Genomic DNA, 9,433 nt, shown 5'->3' with positions numbered 1-9,433 from the left:
GAGAGCATTACCAGCTGCCAGGATGGCAGAGCGGTCTAAGGCGTTGCGTTCAGGTCGCAGTATCCCCAGGAGGCGTGGGTTCGAATCCCACCTCAGACAGAGCCCATTGAAAGTGCCAAGCAAGAACAAAGCAAACACAGTCAAGAGAGCATTACCAGATGCCAGGATGGCAGAGCGGTCTAAGGCGTTGCGTTCAGGTCGCAGTCTCCCCAGGAGGCGTGGGTTCGAATCCCACCTCAGACAGAGCCCATTGATAGTACCAAGCAAGAAAAAAGCAAACACAGTCAAGAGAGAATTACCAGTTGCCAAGATGGCAGAGCGGTCTAAGGCGTTGCGTTCAGGTCGCAGTCTCCCCAGGAGGCGTGGGTTCGAATCCCACCTCAGACAGAGCCCATTGAAAGTAACAAGCAAGAACAAAGCAAACACATTCAAGAGAGCATTACCAGATGCCAGGATGGCAGAGTGGTCTAAGGCGTTGCGTTCAGGTCGCAGTCTCCCCAGGAGGCGTGGGTTCGAATCCCACCTCAGACAGTGCCCATTGAAAGTACCAAGCAAGAACAAAGCAAACACATTCAAGAGAGCATTCCCAGATGCCAGGATGGCAGAGTGGTCTAAGGCGTTGCGTTCAGGTTGCAGTCTCCCCAGGAGGCGTGGGTTCGAATCCCACCTCAGACAGAGCCCATTGAAAGTCCCTAGCAAGAAAAAAGCAAACACAGTCAACAGAGAGGTACCAGTTGCCAGGATGGCAGAGCGGTCTAAGGCGTTGCGTTCAGGTCGCAGTCTCCCCAGGAGGCGTGGGTTCGAATCCCACCTCAGACAGAGCCAATTGAAAGTACCAAGCAATAACAAAGCAAACACAGTCAAGAGAGCATTACCAGATGCCAGGATGGCAGAGCGGTCTAAGGCGTTACGTTCAGGTCGCAGTCTCCCCAGGACGCAGGGGTTTGAATCCCACCTCAGACAGAGCCCATTGAAAGTACCAAGCAAGAACAAAGCAAACACAGTCATAAGAGCATTACGAGGTGCCAGGATGGCAGAGCGGTCTAAGGCGTTGCGTTCAGGTCGCAGTCTCCCCAGGAGGCGTGGGTTCGAATCCCGCCTCAGACAGAGCCCATTGAAAGTACCAAGCAAGAACAAAGCAAACACAGTCAAGAGAGAGGTACCAGTTGCCAGGATGGCAGAGCGGTCTAAGGCGTTGCGTTCAGGTCGCAGTAACCCCAGGGGGCGTGGGTTCGAATCCCACCTCAGACACAGCCCATTGATAGTACCAAGCAAGAAAAAAGAGAACACATTCAAGAAAGCATTACCAGATGCCAGGATGGCAGAGTGGTCTAAAGGCGTTGCGTTCAGGTCGCAGTCTCCCCAGGAGGCGTGGGTTCGAATCCCGCCTCAGACAGAGCCCATTGAAAGTACCAAGCAAGAACAAAGCAAACACAGTCAAGAGAGAGGTACCAGTTGCCAGGATGGCAGAGCGGTCTAAGGCGTTGCGTTCAGGTCGCAGTAACCCCAGGAGGCGTGGGTTCGAATCCCACCTCAGACAGAGCCCATTGATAGTACCAAGCAAGAAAAAAGCAAACACAGTCAAGAGAGAATTACCAGTTGCCAAGATGGCAGAGCGGTCTAAGGCGTTGCGTTCAGGTCGCAGTCTCCCCAGGAGGCGTGGGTTGAATCCCACCTCAGACAGTGCCCATTGAAAGTACCAAGCAAGAACAAAGCAAACACATTCAAGAGAGCATTACCAGATGCCAGGATGGCAGAGCGGTCTAAGGCGTTGCGTTCAGGTCGCAGTCTCCCCAGGAGGCGTGGTTTCGAATCCCACCTCAGACAGTGCCCATTGAAAGTACCAAGCAAGAACAAAGCAAACACATTCAAGAGAGCATTACCAGATGCTAGGATGGCAGAGCGGTCTAAGGCGTTGCATTCAGGTCGCAGTCTCCCCAGGAGGCGTGGTTTCGAATCCCACCTCAGACAGTGCCCATTGAAAGTACCAAGCAAGAACAAAGCAAACACAGTCAAGAGAGCATTACCAGTTGCCAGGATGGCAGAGCAGTCTCAGGCGTTGCGTTCAGGTCGCAGCCTCCCCAGGAGGCATGGTTTCGAATCCCACCTCAGACAGAGCCCATTGAAAGTACCAAGCAAGAACAAAGCAAACAAAGTCAAGAGAGCATTACCAGTTGCCAGGATGGCAGAGCGGTCTAAGGCGTTGCGTTCAGGTCGCAGTCTCCCCAGGAGGCGTGGGTTCGAATCCCGCCTCAGACAGAGCCCATTGAAAGTACCGAGCAAGAACAAAGCAAACACAGTCAAGAGAGCATTACCAGCTGCCAGGATGGCAGATCGGTCTAAGGCGTCGCGTTCAGGTCGCATTCACCCCAGGAGGCGTGGGTTCGAATCCCGCCTCAGACAGAGCCCTTTGAAAGTACCAAGCAAGAACAAAGCAAACACAGTCATGAGAGCATTAACAGGTGCCAGGATGGCAGAGCGGTCTACGGCGTCGCGTTCAGGTCGCATTCACCCCAGGAGGCGTGGGTTCGAATCCCACCTCAGACAGAGCCCATTGAAAGTACCAAGCAATAACAAAGCAAACAAAGTCAAGAGAGCATTACCAGTTGCCAGGATGGCAGATAGGTCTAAGGCGTTGCGTTCAGGTCGCAGTCACCCCAGGAGGCGTGGGTTCGAATCCCACCTCAGACAGAGCCCATTGAAAGTACCAAGCAATAACAAAGCAAACAAAGTCAAGAGAGCATTACCAGTTGCCAGGATGGCAGAGCGGTCTACGGCGTTGCGTTCAGGTCGCAGTCACCCCAGGAGGCGTGGGTTCGAATCCCACTTCAGACAGAGCCCATTGAAAGTACCAAGCAATAACAAAGCAAACAAAGTCAAGAGAGCATTACCAGTTGCCAGGATGGCAGAGCGGTCTAAGGCGTTGCGTTCAGGTCGCAGTCTCCCCAGGAGGCGTGGGTTCGAATCCCGCCTCAGACAGAGCCCATTGAAAGTACCAAGCAAGAACAAAGCAAACACAGTCAAGAGAGAGGTACCAGTTGCCAGGATGGCAGAGCGGTCTAAGGCGTTGCGTTCAGGTCGCAGTAACCCCAGGGGGCGTGGGTTCGAATCCCACCTCAGACACAGCCCATTGATAGTACCAAGCAAGAAAAAAGAGAACACATTCAAGAAAGCATTACCAGATGCCAGGATGGCAGAGTGGTCTAAAGGCGTTGCGTTCAGGTCGCAGTCTCCCCAGGAGGCGTGGGTTCGAATCCCGCCTCAGACAGAGCCCATTGAAAGTACCAAGCAAGAACAAAGCAAACACAGTCAAGAGAGAGGTACCAGTTGCCAGGATGGCAGAGCGGTCTAAGGCGTTGCGTTCAGGTCGCAGTAACCCCAGGAGGCGTGGGTTCGAATCCCACCTCAGACAGAGCCCATTGATAGTACCAAGCAAGAAAAAAGCAAACACAGTCAAGAGAGAATTACCAGTTGCCAAGATGGCAGAGCGGTCTAAGGCGTTGCGTTCAGGTCGCAGTCTCCCCAGGAGGCGTGGGTTCGAATCCCACCTCAGACAGAGCCCATTGAAAGTCCCAAGCAATAACAAAGCAAACACAGTCAAGAGAGCATTACCAGTTGCCAGGATGGGAGAGCGGTCTAAGGCGTTGCGTTCAGGTCGCAGTCTCCCCAGGAGGCGTGGGTTCGAATCCCACCTCAGACAGAGCCCATTGAAAGTACCAAGCAATAACAAAATAAACAAAGTCAAGAGAACATTACCAGTTGCCAGGATGGCAGAGCGGTCTACGGCGTTGCGTTCAGGTCGCAGTCACCCCAGGAGGCGTGGGTTCGAATCCCACCTCAGACAGAGCCCATTGAAAGTACCAAGCAATAACAAAGCAAACAAAGTCAAGAGAGCATTACCAGTTGCCAGGATGGCAGAGCGGTCTAAGGCGTTGCGTTCAGGTCGCAGTCTCCCCAGGAGGCGTGGGTTCGAATCCCGCCTCAGACAGAGCCCATTGAAAGTACCAAGCAAGAACAAAGCAAACACAGTCAAGAGAGAGGTACCAGTTGCCAGGATGGCAGAGCGGTCTAAGGCGTTGCGTTCAGGTCGCAGTCTCCCCAGGACGCAGGGGTTCGAATCCCACCTCAGACAGAGCCCATTGAAAGTACCAAGCAAGAACAAAGCAAACACAGTCATAAGAGCATTTCGAGGTGCCAGGATGGCAGAGCGGTCTAAGGCGTTGCGTTCAGGTCGCAGTCTCCCCAGGAGGCGTGGGTTGAATCCCACCTCAGACAGTGCCCATTGAAAGTACCAAGCAAGAACAAAGCAAACACATTCAAGAGAGCATTACCAGATGCCAGGATGGCAGAGCGGTCTAAGGCGTTGCGTTCAGGTCGCAGTCTCCCCAGGAGGCGTGGTTTCGAATCCCACCTCAGACAGTGCCCATTGAAAGTACCAAGCAAGAACAAAGCAAACACATTCAAGAGAGCATTACCAGATGCTAGGATGGCAGAGCGGTCTAAGGCGTTGCATTCAGGTCGCAGTCTCCCCAGGAGGCGTGGTTTCGAATCCCACCTCAGACAGTGCCCATTGAAAGTACCAAGCAAGAACAAAGCAAACACAGTCAAGAGAGCATTACCAGTTGCCAGGATGGCAGAGCAGTCTCAGGCGTTGCGTTCAGGTCGCAGCCTCCCCAGGAGGCGTGGTTTCGAATCCCACCTCAGACAGAGCCCATTGAAAGTACCAAGCAAGAACAAAGCAAACAAAGTCAAGAGAGCATTACCAGTTGCCAAGATGGCAGAGCGGTCTAAGGCGTTGCGTTCAGGTCGCAGTCTCCCCAGGAGGCGTGGGTTTGAATCCCGCCTCAGACAGAGCCCATTGAACGTACCAAGCAAGAAAAAAGCAAAACAGTCAAGAGAGCATTACCAGCTGCCAGGATGGCAGATCGGTCTAAGGCGTTGCGTTCAGGTCGCAGTCTCCCCAGGAGGCGTGGGTTCGAATCCCGCCTCAGACAGAGCCCATTGAAAGTACCGAGCAAGAACAAAGCAAACACAGTCAAGAGAGCATTACCAGCTGCCAGGATGGCAGAGCGGTCTAAGGCGTCGCGTTCAGGTCGCATTCACCCCAGGAGGCGTGGGTTCGAATCCCGCCTCAGACAGAGCCCTTTGAAAGTACCAAGCAAGAACAAAGCAAACACAGTCATGAGAGCATTAGCAGGTGCCAGGATGGCAGAGCGGTCTACGGCGTCGCGTTCAGGTCGCATTCACCCCAGGAGGCGTGGGTTCGAATCCCACCTCAGACAGAGCCCATTGAAAGTACCAAGCAATAACAAAGCAAACAAAGTCAAGAGAGCATTACCAGTTGCCAGGATGGCAGATAGGTCTAAGGCGTTGCGTTCAGGTCGCAGTCACCCCAGGAGGCGTGGGTTCGAATCCCACCTCAGACAGAGCCCATTGAAAGTACCAAGCAATAACAAAGCAAACAAAGTCAAGAGAGCATTACCAGTTGCCAGGATGGCAGAGCGGTCTACGGCGTTGCGTTCAGGTCGCAGTCACCCCAGGAGGCGTGGGTTCGAATCCCACCTCAGACAGAGCCCATTGAAAGTACCAAGCAATAACAAAGCAAACAAAGTCAAGAGAGCATTACCAGTTGCCAGGATGGCAGAGCGGTCTAAGGCGTTGCGTTCAGGTCGCAGTCTCCCCAGGAGGCGTGGGTTCGAATCCCGCCTCAGACAGAGCCCATTGAAAGTACCAAGCAAGAACAAAGCAAACACAGTCAAGAGAGAGGTACCAGTTGCCAGGATGGCAGAGCGGTCTAAGGCGTTGCGTTCAGGTCGCAGTAACCCCAGGGGGCGTGGGTTCGAATCCCACCTCAGACACAGCCCATTGATAGTACCAAGCAAGAAAAAAGAGAACACATTCAAGAAAGCATTACCAGATGCCAGGATGGCAGAGTGGTCTAAAGGCGTTGCGTTCAGGTCGCAGTCTCCCCAGGAGGCGTGGGTTCGAATCCCGCCTCAGACAGAGCCCATTGAAAGTACCAAGCAAGAACAAAGCAAACACAGTCAAGAGAGAGGTACCAGTTGCCAGGATGGCAGAGCGGTCTAAGGCGTTGCGTTCAGGTCGCAGTAACCCCAGGAGGCGTGGGTTCGAATCCCACCTCAGACAGAGCCCATTGATAGTACCAAGCAAGAAAAAAGCAAACACAGTCAAGAGAGAATTACCAGTTGCCAAGATGGCAGAGCGGTCTAAGGCGTTGCGTTCAGGTCGCAGTCTCCCCAGGAGGCGTGGGTTCGAATCCCACCTCAGACAGAGCCCATTGAAAGTCCCAAGCAATAACAAAGCAAACACAGTCAAGAGAGCATTACCAGTTGCAAGGATGGGAGAGCGGTCTAAGGCGTTGCGTTCAGGTCGCAGTCTCCCCAGGAGGCGTGGGTTTGAATCCCACCTCAGACAGAGCCCATTGAAAGTACCAAGCAATAACAAAACAAACACATTCAAGAGAGCATTACCAGCTGCCAGGATGGCAGAGCGGTCTAAGGCGTTGCGTTCAGATCGCAGTCTCCCCAGGAGGCGTGGGTTCGAATCCCGCCTCAGACAGTGCCCATTGAAAGTACCAAGGAATAATAAAGCAAACACAGTCAAGAGAGCATTACCAGTTGCCAGGATGGCAGAGCGGTCTAAGGCGTTGCGTTCAGGTCGCAGTCTCCCCAGGAGGCGTGGGTTCGAATCCCACCTCAGACAGTGCCCATTGAAAGTACCAAGCAAGAACAAAGCAAACACAGTCAAGAGAGCATTACCAGATGCCAGGATGGCAGAGCGGTCGAAGGCGTTGCGCAACGTTCAGGTCGCAGTCTCCCCAGGAGGCGTGGGTTCGAATCCCAAGAACAAAGCAAACACATTCAAGAGAGCATTACCAGATGCCAGGATGGCAGAGCGGTCTAAGGCGTTGCGTTCAGATCGCAGTCTCCCCAGGAGGCTTGGGTTCGAATCCCACCTCAGACAGAGCCCATTGAAAGTACCAAGCAATAACAAAGCAAATAAAGTCAAGAGAGCATTACCAGTTGCCAGGATGGCAGAGCGGTCTAAGGCGTTGCGTTCAGGTCGCAGTCTCCCCAGGAGGCGTGGTTTCGAATCCCACCTCAGACAGTGCCCATTGAAAGTACCAAGCAAGAACAAAGCAAACACATTCAAGAGAGCATTACCAGATGCTAGGATGGCAGAGCGGTCTAAGGCGTTGCATTCAGGTCGCAGTCTCCCCAGGAGGCGTGGTTTCGAATCCCACCTCAGACAGTGCCCATTGAAAGTACCAAGCAAGAACAAAGCAAACACAGTCAAGAGAGCATTACCAGTTGCCAGGATGGCAGAGCAGTCTCAGGCGTTGCGTTCAGGTCGCAGCCTCCCCAGGAGGCGTGGTTTCGAATCCCACCTCAGACAGAGCCCATTGAAAGTACCAAGCAAGAACAAAGCAAACAAAGTCAAGAGAGCATTACCAGTTGCCAAGATGGCAGAGCGGTCTAAGGCGTTGCGTTCAGGTCGCAGTCTCCCCAGGAGGCGTGGGTTTGAATCCCGCCTCAGACAGAGCCCATTGAACGTACCAAGCAAGAAAAAAGCAAAACAGTCAAGAGAGCATTACCAGCTGCCAGGATGGCAGATCGGTCTAAGGCGTTGCGTTCAGGTCGCAGTCTCCCCAGGAGGCGTGGGTTCGAATCCCGCCTCAGACAGAGCCCATTGAAAGTACCGAGCAAGAACAAAGCAAACACAGTCAAGAGAGCATTACCAGCTGCCAGGATGGCAGAGCGGTCTAAGGCGTCGCGTTCAGGTCGCATTCACCCCAGGAGGCGTGGGTTCGAATCCCGCCTCAGACAGAGCCCTTTGAAAGTACCAAGCAAGAACAAAGCAAACACAGTCATGAGAGCATTAACAGGTGCCAGGATGGCAGAGCGGTCTACGGCGTCGCGTTCAGGTCGCATTCACCCCAGGAGGCGTGGGTTCGAATCCCACCTCAGACAGAGCCCATTGAAAGTACCAAGCAATAACAAAGCAAACAAAGTCAAGAGAGCATTACCAGTTGCCAGGATGGCAGATAGGTCTAAGGCGTTGCGTTCAGGTCGCAGTCACCCCAGGAGGCGTGGGTTCGAATCCCACCTCAGACAGAGCCCATTGAAAGTACCAAGCAATAACAAAGCAAACAAAGTCAAGAGAGCATTACCAGTTGCCAGGATGGCAGAGCGGTCTACGGCGTTGCGTTCAGGTCGCAGTCACCCCAGGAGGCGTGGGTTCGAATCCCACCTCAGACAGAGCCCATTGAAAGTACCAAGCAATAACAAAGCAAACAAAGTCAAGAGAGCATTACCAGTTGCCAGGATGGCAGAGCGGTCTAAGGCGTTGCGTTCAGGTCGCAGTCTCCCCAGGAGGCGTGGGTTCGAATCCCGCCTCAGACAGAGCCCATTGAAAGTACCAAGCAAGAACAAAGCAAACACAGTCAAGAGAGAGGTACCAGTTGCCAGGATGGCAGAGCGGTCTAAGGCGTTGCGTTCAGGTCGCAGTAACCCCAGGGGGCGTGGGTTCGAATCCCACCTCAGACACAGCCCATTGATAGTACCAAGCAAGAAAAAAGAGAACACATTCAAGAAAGCATTACCAGATGCCAGGATGGCAGAGTGGTCTAAAGGCGTTGCGTTCAGGTCGCAGTCTCCCCAGGAGGCGTGGGTTCGAATCCCGCCTCAGACAGAGCCCATTGAAAGTACCAAGCAAGAACAAAGCAAACACAGTCAAGAGAGAGGTACCAGTTGCCAGGATGGCAGAGCGGTCTAAGGCGTTGCGTTCAGGTCGCAGTAACCCCAGGAGGCGTGGGTTCGAATCCCACCTCAGACAGAGCCCATTGATAGTACCAAGCAAGAAAAAAGCAAACACAGTCAAGAGAGAATTACCAGTTGCCAAGATGGCAGAGCGGTCTAAGGCGTTGCGTTCAGGTCGCAGTCTCCCCAGGAGGCGTGGGTTCGAATCCCACCTCAGACAGAGCCCATTGAAAGTCCCAAGCAATAACAAAGCAAACACAGTCAAGAGAGCATTACCAGTTGCAAGGATGGGAGAGCGGTCTAAGGCGTTGCGTTCAGGTCGCAGTCTCCCCAGGAGGCGTGGGTTTGAATCCCACCTCAGACAGAGCCCATTGAAAGTACCAAGCAATAACAAAACAAACACATTCAAGAGAGCATTACCAGCTGCCAGGATGGCAGAGCGGTCTAAGGCGTTGCGTTCAGATCGCAGTCTCCCCAGGAGGCGTGGGTTCGAATCCCGCCTCAGACAGTGCCCATTGAAAGTACCAAGGAATAATAAAGCAAACACAGTCAAGAGAGCATTACCAGTTGCCAGGATGGCAGAGCGGTCTAAGGCGTTGCGTTCAGGTCGCAGTCTCCCCAGGAGGCGTGGGTTCGAATCCCACCTCAGACAG

Source organism: Idiotropiscis lumnitzeri, unplaced genomic scaffold (assembly GCF_059441095.1).
Source record: "Idiotropiscis lumnitzeri isolate Australia: NSW breed Sydney's pygmy pipehorse unplaced genomic scaffold, RoL_Ilum_1.0 HiC_scaffold_27, whole genome shotgun sequence".
Lineage (NCBI taxonomy): Eukaryota > Metazoa > Chordata > Actinopteri > Syngnathiformes > Syngnathidae > Idiotropiscis > Idiotropiscis lumnitzeri.
Note: the sequence above shows the minus strand (reverse complement) of the source record.